Source organism: Lichenostomus cassidix, chromosome 4, assembly GCF_008360975.1.
Source record: "Lichenostomus cassidix isolate B80296 chromosome 4, HeHo_3.0, whole genome shotgun sequence".
Lineage (NCBI taxonomy): Eukaryota > Metazoa > Chordata > Aves > Passeriformes > Meliphagidae > Lichenostomus > Lichenostomus cassidix.
Genome location: NC_139484.1, coordinates 4,092,648 through 4,105,036, shown reverse-complemented (window position 1 = coordinate 4,105,036; position 12,389 = coordinate 4,092,648).

Sequence of the window (12,389 nt, the reverse complement as noted above, 5' to 3'; positions counted from 1 at the left end):
CAAGCACCTGGATACTTTTGGATGGTGTCACCTCTCAAGGTATTTTAGAATAGAACAGTTCAGGTGAAATTGCCATCTCAGCCATCTAGAAACTAACCTCCACACAATGCAAGAAATGTTAGGTTTCTTAGAGTATCTATTTGTCCAATGGCATTTAAAATGGCATTTTATCAACTAATTTTTTTTTCAAATAAAAATTAAAAAATTTTTTTAAAAAAATTTTAAAACCCCCACGCCTTTTAATCTTTCTCATGGAAAAGAAGTGAGGCATATGGGGTTTTTTTCTGCCATAAAGGAACAAGGGAATGCAGTTACCCATGAGTTTTGGGGTAAAATGAGGACTAGCCGTAACTAAAAGAGAAAAAATGTCTAGCACATTCCTTTGCCTCCAGCCTTTGCCAGTCCTTTCCATTATTTGTCTTTTACAATTTCCTCTGATTTCTTAGCTTCCCTGATAAAAATAAGTGATCTTTTTTTAAACTCAGAAACTAAACAAATAGATAAACAAGATTCCCATGAGAAAGCAGCCCAAGCTCATTAATATATTCCTATCACTATGTATTCATTTTAGCTTTTGAAAATTGCATAAGCTGATTCTGAGAGAGAAACTTACTATGAACTGAAAAGTGTAGTTAGCCAACTTGTCCCAGAGACTTGTCACAATTTTGAGAAATGTGTCAGGATTTGATTTCCCCTTATAAGGAAGTAATAAGTTGCTTTAAAAATAGAAATATATTTATATGCTGTGGGAGGATGACATTCCAGGACAATGCATGATGAATTAGATGCACTCGTAGTGCCGGTAAGGGTGCTTCACAAGTAAAGCAGTTATATCTGAAGAAACTGCCCATCTTTACAAGATGGACTAAAGAGGAGTAAAAGTTGTCCAAAGGATGGCAGCTACAAATAGAATACTCTTTTAAAAACCCATATGTGATCCAGATTCCAACCAAATCAAGGGATTTGTGAATAATGCAATATAAGCCACTACTGGCTGGTTTTGTATCTGCTACAGACACTGATAACGTAGCTCAAAATAGGATAGAATAAATTGTGCAAGGACTGAACTGGGATTTCCAGTAAGCAGGTTTTAAAACACAATATGATTTGTTCTATTAGGATCTTCTTCAGTCGACAGGGAAATAGAGAAGTAGGAGAATGGAATAGATGCTGAAATATGAGACCTACTATTTCCAAGGAAAATCTTATTTGCTTGAACATGGCAGAGAGCTGTTAAACATTATGAGCCAACTAAAATGATCAGTAAAATTTGGGTTTCCTCATATACTGGGCATGGATGTTCCATTGGGTATGCTAACAACTGTATAAAATTCAGGCTATTTCTCCATGAAGATATGCCTGAAGCAGATATTAAAAGGAAACTGAATTATGGATTAGGATCTACTTTGGGGGAAAGAACTGAGAAGAGCTCAGATGTGAATAGAAACCAATATTTCATTGCCTAAAGATCAACTGTGTTAAAAACTGTGAGAAATTTAGAGCAGGATATAACTTTGAAAGAATCACCCTCAGGAGAGTATGCAGAACATCAGGACAGTAAACCACCAACTGCCCTAAGAGAGCTTTTTCCAGGAGCTTAGATAAAGAAGTTTATTTCCTCAAGGCAAGTTGTCAGTCAGCAAGTACTCTGTTCAAACACTTCTGAGTTTCTTGTCGATAGACACACTCGAAGCTTAGAGAGAGAAATGGCAAAGGTTGGTTCACGAGTGGAAGAAAATTTCAGAATATCTGAAGCTTTCTAACTTTGCTTAGCACAGTCAGGGAAATAAATACCTCTCTACATGAAAGAAGGTCATAACAACAACTGTGTTAGTGCCCTGCTATTTCAAAATCACAATGTTGACAGCATCCCCAAGCCAACAGAAATGGGAATTAAATAGTGAGCAATAACTGCATTTATGAAAGGATTCTATTTGTCACCATTTGGCTCTGTCACTGCTACGTTGGTGGAGAAAATATTGCTGTTGAGGTTTGCTGTCAGTGCAAAAGCCTCTGTGGCTAGTGACAGAATAAAAGTGGGGAAATTTTAGGAAACTGCATTATAACCTGATCTTTTCTTTGGGAAATCACTTCAGAGATCAGGTTCAGCAGAAACAGTGAAGTGCTACTCCGCTAAAGACATTCTCCTGAAGGGAAGATTTGATCCCAGAGTTCATGCAGCATGCAGCACACACTTCTGCTATATTGCAAAACATTAATCTCTTTATACAGATGCCTTATGTTACAGACAGGACAGGTATCAACGTTCAAAGCAAGCCTGACATGGACAAATCAAGGATTTATTGTTTACCCAGCATGCAGGGACGTAAATTACACATATATATCAGGGTATAAGTCACTCTGCAGGTGTCTGCACTCTTACACTCCTAGCCTCCAGCATGGGTTCTGCCTGTGCCAAGTGGATTCTCCAGACTTGTCACTGAAGTGCAAAGGTTCAGTGCCCTTCTGGATGGAAGGCTTTGATCAATCAGAAATGAGGCCAACTTGAATGTGGCTTACATTAAAGAGAAAAACAGAGAAAAATAAAGTACCATGCTGAGATTCCACGTCCAGGACAGCGTGTAACTCTCCAGGGTCTAACTCTCCAGCAGCAACTCTCCATCTCTACCCTACAGTAAGCCAGGAGAAGGCTTCAGCTCCAGGACATACTGACAGGGAAATGGTAGTGATTAGTAATCTCCAGTTTAACAATTTAACAGCAAAGAACAAATCGTTCACAAAATTGAAGCAGGTGGTCACCATATCTTTCATATGGGTAGGCTGATATGGGCTGGAGTGGTTGGGAAGTAAATTCCTCAATAAGTGGAATGAATAAGTCAATTACCAGCTTCATTGTTGGTCCTCAAATGCTCTGCCTAAGATTCATCCGTGTTAGAGATCTATCCAAGTTGTGTTTTCTTTCTCTGTTTTCCCAGAATGTTCCTGGGAGTCCTGTTGAATCAAGACAAAGAGCTTGAAATCATATTAGCACTGAATTCATACTTCACAAAGGAATACATGTGGGCAGACCAAATGTACATAAAATCTGATTTTCTTTCTTTTCAAAGATTTTCTTTATTTTCAAAGAAATTCTGTATATTACCAAAAGTTTATAAAGCACTATCTCTTTTTTTCCCCCCAGTAAAATCATAGTTCATTGGTTATATTCGCTGATAACTCTCTGTACTGAGGAAATTAATGGCTCAAGGAGGCACATAAGTACATTTTAGGGATTGCTAGGAAGATAGAGTAGAAATATGTGTGAGCAAGGCACTGTGACAGTTCTTCTGGAGCAATAAAGTACATAATGAACATGGTCTAGGCCTGATCAATGGCAGCCATCTGCACCCTCCATCCTGGAACCTAAGAGGTGCAGGCTTCCTGTAGGTTGTTTTTCTCTTTATTAAACTCTTGCTACACTTTCAAAGCAGAAGCACAACTTGCATTGTAACGCTGAGTACACTAAAACATCTGTTAAAGGAGAGTTAAAGGAGTTAAAGGGGAATTTTTCTAAATTAATAATGTCTCAAGCCTAAGTATTGATAGGATGAGATTATTTTAGTGGGATCTCAGAAAATGGTACTCTGATTTGTTCAGAAAAGCATTCTGGTAAACTGTTCAAAAGGCAGAAGAAATAGAATAAATAATAAAATAGTAACTTTCAAGTGAATTTGTCTTTCTGCTGTCTTTGAGAGAGACCAACATAGAGGTTTTTAAAGTCTATAATGAATGGCTCCTGCATTTGACTTACTGCACATGCAAAGGGTTTATGTCAGGAATGATACCACCTAAACCAGGGTCAGGGGGTATTTCAAAAGGAAAAAGCCCTTCTCATAGCAGGGATTATGAGGATGTAAACTGGGAGTTTAGGCTCTCAGTCACCCACCAGGGCTGGACTGGTTTCTCTCCCGCCAGGCAGCATGGCTGTGGCACTCAGGGTGTGGCTGAGCTCTCTAATTACCATTGTCGCTTCACTGGCACAAGACTGCTGGAGGAGCTTGTTTGTACAGCACCCAGCTCTTCACTGCCACTTGTGCTGAAAGCACATCGTGGAAATAGTGCATTGTAGTGGTAATTACTTCCTGGCTGAAGTCCTAAATCAAACATGTCAGAAGCAATAAATTTGGGCTGGAGAATGACCAATAATACTAGTCGTTACAGCAAGGATAGATTTCAGAGTGTTGAAGATGAATGTGGTTACTGCTGGTTCTGGAGATAATGATTTTGAGAAGTGCTTATTTCCTCTGCTAATCTCACTTGTTGGTTAATATTGGCTCTATCATTCTGCACAATATAAATCAAGTCAATTGACACTGTCAGTCGGCCTTTTTGGCATCTCCAGAGCAACTGCTAACTTTGATATGACAATCGTGGTGTCTGCTTAGTTTAGCAGACGTTGTGCCAGGGAGTCCTAGAAGATTTCAAGCGTATTTAGTAATTTGATATTAAATGCGTGAAAGAAGCACACAGAGTTACTGCTTTGTTTCCTCCTCTGAAAATTGCAACTGGGCCAGTAACACTTAATTCAAAGTTAATTTAGTCAAGATACTTGAGAGCCACTTGGCTCTGTTTCTAAATTCCTCCTTTTGTCCTTTGCAAAGCTTTGAAGTGTTACTCTGCGAGGTGGATGTTGTAATGAGCCTATTTCTAAGAGGATCAAAGTAGCAAAGCTGCCCAAAGCAGCATCAAAGATACGCAACAGAGAGCCCTTTAATGAGCAAGAGGGACATAACTCGCTTTTTCCCAAAAATAAAACCCTAAACCAGGATTTAGATTAAATATTTAAAATTGAAAATTATTTTATTTTGTCTGGAGCTTGCTAGCAGAAAGTGAAAACCTCAAAGAGAAGAAGAAATTTCTCCATCTGACTCAGCAAAAATGTAACGACTGCCATTTGCTGCATGGTTTCACCATCACTTAGTGGAGTCCAAATACTTATGGCCTAAGCTAAAGGTGGCAGTGGCAGCCAGCATGGGCACAGGCAGGACAGCAGCCTTGGGCTGGAGCAGATTCCTTTCCCATGGATATGAAAATAGAAAGCAAACATACGCAGGAAGTTGCAGCAAGCACTGTGGAGTTAGAAGGCAGCTTGGAGGGGGAACAGGGGGGAAGGGTGGGAGAAAGAAAAGGAGTGGGAGGGAGGACTGGACATGTAAATTATGTGCCAGGAAATTAATTCCTTACAATGTCTCTTGCCAGAAGCTAAATCCTAGCACATGTAAGTCATCTTTTTTCTCCTTTCTTTTGCTCTTTACACTGTTCCTCTGTGGGTCAGAGAGGAAGGAGCAGGGACAGGAAGAGGGGAGATTCAGTGTTCACTTACATATTGTGTGACTAAAGAGCTATATGATCCAGCTTTAACATCAGAAGGCATGTGACCCCATAAAAGTGATGAACAGGATAATATCCTGCTTCTCATTAGATGGGATTTTTTCGTCTTACTTTATTTGACCATAGGGATTCTTCAATATGTGGTAGGGTTGAAATACCAGAAGAAATGTGTTTCTATTCAGAGGCTGAATGTACTTATTCCACTGTATTTGGTAATGAAATGTGGGCTTATTTGTTTGACTTTACAGCTATCTGTGCAAATACAGCCTCTGCTTATGTTTGTTTTTATTTAAGAAATTACCTAGAGCATTTTTCAAGGCTGTAGAAATGTATGCCACTGACCTGTACTCAACTTAGGGAAAAAATTACAAGACTTATGTTTGAGGTTGGGTGTTTTTTCCAGAATGTAGCAAAAAACATCTGGTAGAAAGTCCAAAACCTTGATAGCAAACCAAAGTACACTTCCTGCTTATGAGAAATCAGTGAAAAGTGATGCAGAGAGCAGAATGAGTAATGAAACTGGACACAAAGTATTTATATCATGCACTAACATTTACTTGGAATTAAGTGTGAAAGGTAGTCCTTCCATATTTTTTTCCTTCCCAACCCACTCAGTTCAGGGTACCACATATTTCAGCATGTGCAATGCCATGGACAAAACCAGTATAATTTTCTTTGAAGATATTTTGTGGGTAAAAGAACTGGACACTTTCAGATATCAGGGACACAGATATTGTCTTTCTTTCCTTTTTTTTTTTTTAATTAACTGCAACACTACAATGCTTATGAAAGTCTGTACATAGCAAAATTTTGTAATTTAAATTAGTAAAGTCAAATAAGAGGCTGCTTTCAACAAAAGTTGCTGGGAACCCAGGAGTTTCCAGTGAAAGGAATTGGCTGGGAAGCACAGCTCCCAATTTCCTTCCTTTGCAGAGTACAATGTATGCAGCTCTTCCTACAGTGCTGTTATCTTTGGAAATGTGGATACTTACAAATGCTTGTTTCATACTGAAATCAGTAAGTCTTCAGCGCTTTAAAAATTAACTTCTGTTGTATCCACTTCCAATCAGGATTGGGTCAACTAAAGTCTGGGGAAATCTTGACCATTGTGGCTTGGTTGACACTTTAATGGCAGATGCAGTCTCTCTGACCTTCTACACACACATACTCCTTCTAACACACGTACACCTTCTAAAGTTGCCCACTGTGGAAATAAAATCTATAAAAACATGCATTTGCCCTGCTCATTGCTGGGAAGCTGGACAGATCACCTTTAAAGGTTCCTTCCAACCCAAACTGTTCTATAATTCTGTGTATTTATATGACGTGTATTTCATAGTCTGGCTTCCCTAAGGAGTGTAAAATATAAAAAATAACATATTAACAGTGAAAGATAGTCCTTGCTGTTTCAGGTAGATGTGAGATAACATACAAACACAAGCACAATATGGAAAAGGGTATCGAATGAGGTATCAAGCTTTTGACTTTACCAGGCTTGTTAAAGGCTAATCTCCACAAAGAACATCACTCAAGGCTTTGATTCACAGAAATGTGTGCTCAGAAGAGATGCAGAGCCTTCATCGTCCTGCTTTCTTTAGATGGCATGAAGTAGATTTGATTTAAAGTGATTGTCAAGATTTGTCCCATCTCAGCGCGAGTTCTACATAGTGTCTTTCAAAAGAAAAGTCATTTTTAAGAATGACTGAATGCTAAACCATTTTTGTGCACCATAATTTCTACTGATTTCTTCTGCTTCAGTACCAAGTATAACCTACAATACTCAGTTTTAACTCAGGAATAGGAAAGTTTGCAGAAGAATGTTTTATTTCACCCATAGACTTAAAGAATTCCTAAGATTCTTTCAAGCATTCTGCTTGTATTCTATTGATCTATTTCAATACTATCAAAAATTATTATATTTAAAATTAAAACAATTTGTTTTAATTGGAGAGCAGAGTTCTACTCAGCCTTTACAAGCATAATTTCTTAACAGTGCTTGTTTAGGCATTTTTTGCTATACCTGTAAGTTGGATTCATCTTGCTATTGGAAATTTTGGATACAAAATGAGAAGGATGTTTCCCTCAAACCATAGGATTAGCTAGTGTCAAGTTGTGGGATTCTGTTCTCCCAGGAATTTACTGCAATAGTTTAGCTACACAGTATGTGAGCTATTTCCTTCAGTCTTGCTGAATTAATGCTGCTAAAATGAGGAGGACTTGTAGCAATAGGGGATACATTAAGCGCTCAAAAAAAATCTTCCATTCAACGGAAAACCAACCTGCAGCTTCTTTGTGTATGCATTTCCAGGTATAAGTTTTCAGTACTGCTGGTCAAAGGTTTCTCAAATAAAATGGAAGCTGTCTAGTCCTTTCTGAGCAGCTGTTTCCTTTGAGTATCATCAATGAGAATCTCCCAAAATCCTCTTAGGCCAGGCAAGTCTCAAGAACAATTCCAGTTCCAAACTGTAGCAATGACCTACCTGGAGGCTGCAAGGCTGTCAAGGTACAGTGAGTGCTGTCTGTTAACTTTCCCTGAAAAAAAGCAAAACAATAATTACCACAGGCTGCAACTATACCACATTATGCTCAAACAAAAAGTATGCAAATCTTACGACAGATAGCCCATAGTTCTTGCTGTCATTGCTGTCGTTGACAGGACATCATTTTTGTAAAGTGGCGAGGTGCCTAATTATGGTACTTGAATAAATCTGATAGAATAATTCCTTCATTGTCAACACCTTACATGAATAACAGCAACAAAAATCAAATGCAGTTTGACACTTCTGTGCTACTCAGAATCATGTGCTGAGATGCCTGAGTAGAGCAATTCTTGTCTAATGTCCTTTCAAATTATTTTCTAAAGCTCTGTATTCAGTGAAAATCAAGATGGATGTCATATCCTTTTGCAGGGATAAATATTAGTCCAGATCACATGGTCTTAGGGATTCTGTGTAGCTGTGGTACCTGAAGCAAGATATCTTTGATGCTTAAGCACCTTTGTTTTAAAAACTGGGCAAAACTTTCTTGAATTAACATGTTTTACCTACTCTTGAAGAACCAATTTTCCAGCTCCTTCTCTGCCTATAAGAATAAGGAAGTTTTACCAAGTAGCCCAAATATAATACATAGAGACTAATTTTAGGAACAGAGACATCTGTCAAAAGGAATTGCAATTTGTGTTCATTCTTCTTATCTATACTTGATACTGAGTCCTTATGAAAATCAAACTTAGATTATTTGTTTGACCTTGTTAAGAACATTTCACTTCACTTGTGCGTCAAAGTTGACCATATGACACTGCATAAGCAGTTTACTTAGAATATAGCAAGGTGGTAAGTACTTCAACTCTCTTCAATTAAATTTACAAGTACTTAATTTTCAGTTTGTTTTATTGTACTTGGCAGTCTTGAGATGATTGAACTCATGGCTATATATGTTACATCTTAAATTATAAATCTGTATATTTGAAAATCACAAATTATGCTAGTTGGTTTAAATCTTATGTGGAAATCAAGAGCTATTTGGTCAAATTCTGTGAACCCATAAAACATATTAAATGGTGTATTTTATTAAACAATTTCTTTTGCATTGTAAAATGTTGATTTAAACATTATAAGAATGAACTGTTTCACATTAGTTATTGATATTTCCGATTTCCTGTCCAGAGGTATCAGCAGGTTAAGGGTTAGATAAACTCACGGTCCACAGCTCATCAAATAGACTAAAAAGGGGTACATACTTGCCTAGTCCTAAACCAGAAAGTACCACAATTCTGGATGTCCAGGGGCTGAGGGGACTTGACTGCTGGAAGTGCAAAGGATCACATGTCCTTCCCTATATCACTCTGGGATGATAGGCCACCAGTCTCACCTAGCAGAGCATTTCTTCATTCCTGAAATGAAAATTTTGATCAAAATAATGACAATGATTATAATAATAAAAGAAGGGGAAAAATTTACTTACCTCTCTTTTCCTTTGTATAAAATTGTCTTTCTCTTCCTACTGTAAAAATAGCTGGAGAAGAAGAATACTGAATAAATATGTTTGTGACTAACACTGATTTACAATGCAGAGTCAGAATTTAGCCCAAATGCTTCTTTTCTCTTTTCAAAAAGCAGCAGCATTTTTTAAGATGATTAGCAGTGGCAGTATCTTTTCACTTGACAATATGAATTATTCCTAGTGTAGACAAATAAAAAGAAAAAAATGCAACAACAAGTAACACAGTAGTTCTTTTGTGACCACAACTAGCTCACAAAAATATTATTTTCCTTTCCTTCATGCATTTGCATATGTTTTTATTTGCACAAGGAAAAACAGAATTATATAGATCATTTACATTATGAAAGATATGAAACTTGGATGACTCATTTGAAAGTTCTCAGAAATAATCTTGGTGAAGAGGTTTTATTCATCTCATTCTGCTTTTCTCAAGACCTGACACATGCATAAAAAGGGAACATGATCCCTTGCACATGTTCTCCATGAGTACTGCCTGCAGCACCATCATTAAGCAAGCTTTGCTGACTCTTACTCAAAAGCATTGCTGAATCCAAGCCAGTGGAATTCAAACTGGCATTTCTCCACTTCCTCTGACCAGGGAATAGTGTGAAAGGACAATACTGTTTCTCTACACCAAGAATTACAGTGTTTTTTCTGCAGACCTGTATGATCTGTCCCAACACCTCTGTTGCCATCTGCAATAGCCAATGAAAGAACCCAAGCAGCACAATTTGGGAAGTGGAAACACCAACCTTTGTATAAGATATTTATCTGTAACAAAAGCTGTAATTTTTTTAACAGATTTGTTGGTTTTAAACATAATCTTCTGTCAAATCCAAGTCAAGCAATTGATTTTTTAGAAAAGTAGCATTTTGTTTAGAGTGACTTTCAGAAAGCACTTGAGCTTCACTTATTGTCTCATTGGATGTGGACTGGAGCGTTCCCCTTTGAGCCAGCTTTTCTTGTCTGATCTATGTCCCAAATGCTTCAATATCTTCCCTCCAGTTAAAACTCAAAAGTGAACTGCAGAATTAAGTATATGAATGGTACCCAACTGGATAAATGGAGTAACAAGGGAGCCCAGCTTACAGGAAGTGATAAATATTTTTTAAGAACAAAAGAAAAATCATACTGGGGCAGATAAAATGTTAACTTCATATAAATTTGGGCTTTTGTGGTGGTCAATAGAAGAGGTAAGAAGATACAAGAAAATCAGAAATTAATTGCTTTTTCTGACATGTTGTTCCAGTTCTGCAAAATGCACCATTTCTAAGACTTCCTGAGCTACATGTTGCTTCTAAAGTACTGTAATATCAACTTTTTGCTTCTTCAAATGAAGCTGTTTAAACCCATTTATACCTTTGGCCTTCAGAATTTACTGTAGCAATAAAAAATTCAGTTTAATCATGCATAGTGAGACGAAAAGGTTTCCTTGATTCATTTCAGAACTTTCATTTTAAATTGGCATTGGGTGTCTTCCAGTCACGTAATTGAGAAATGTGAATAATGGTTCCCTAGCTGCTGTGCCAAGCGTGATTTTTAAAACTTGTGCCACATCCCTCTCATTGCCTCTTCCATCCATGTATCCTCCCTTCCAGTGGAAATGGTCTCTGTCTTTGCTCTCCCCAATCCTCTCACATGTCCCTTGAATTGTAATTCCCATAACTCTCTTAAAGCAGTTCAGGAGACACAAAATGACCTTAAATGTAATTAGAACAAAACATTTCCAAAGTTCCAACTAATATAGTTGATTCCCTTCCTGTGCATTCTGCATAATTGTGCTCACTCCCACAGGGATATGAAAATAATTGCATAGATTTAATAATTCTTTTGGGAATAAAAACTGCAATTCCAATCAGTTTTATCACAATTTTTCCTAAATTTTGAGAAGTATGTCCCTACACGTATTTTTCTGATCTATACTGACATCCAGAACAAAGTCCAATTTGCCACACAATTTAAGAAATCTCAATAAGAAATTCTTTTGATTAAGACACATACATATAATTTTTGATTTTCTGTTTCAAGATGAAATATTTGGTCACCAAATCTGGAGGTCAAAGGCTGCAGGCAGGTGTGAAACAGACGTCCTTTTGAAGCTGAATGAAGTATGAGACAGGAAAAATAACACATAGTAAATGTGAGTAGCTTAATTATTCTTTTTTAATAGAGTAAGTCACCTTGGTAAAACCTGTAAGTCTGAAAAACTGAATTGATTTTAGTGCATTTGCACTCACTGAACAGAGAGAAGAATTTGTCATCTGTTCTTCTCCTTTAAACAGTCCTTCTCCAAACATTGTGGTGGAGACAGATATTTTTTGGAAACTTCTAACATTGTCAGACTAAAGCTTGACAGTTCTGCACACATGGTAGGGCAGGGAGATTTCTCTCTCAGCGAAATGTAAAATCTAAGCCAGGCTGAGGCAGCTGAGGTCCTGTGCCGAGGCACTGGGGCTATAAGCCTTTCCCAGCTTTTCTCAGCCAGCATTACTAAGATAACAAAAATGTGTGTGCTTATTTTCAAGCTCTGTGCCTGGAGAACGAGCACAACATGGCTATCATCCCAACAGCCTGTTTGCCTGCTCTGGAGACAGTTTTCTATTCCGAGGCACCCCCCTCTCTCCAGCACTCACAGTAACTTGTCCCTTTGCTGTGAAAATAAATCAATCTCATCTGCTGCCGTTCGATCGCTTTCTTCTCGCCGCCTCAGCCCCTCAGTGCTGCTCTCCCTTTTGAAAGCCCATTTCCACTGCACCATATGGCAGCTGGGAGAAGGGCAGAGCTGTGATCTATCTCATCACAAAAGAGGCTGTGGTGTCAAAAAGCCTCATGAATGCATGGGACACACTCATGTATACAGAAATGCCTCCAGCTCTGTCAGGGAGGACTAAAGAGAAGGCTGATAGGTCTGACATCACTTTGGGGTTGAGAAAGGCACCAGCTCTCTTTGCAGCTCATCCCTTCCTCCCTCCCCCTCGTTGGTTTCATGCCAAAATCCTATTAGATCTATTAATGACACGAGACACAAAGTCAGAGTGTGTGGCAGAACAAGAAAT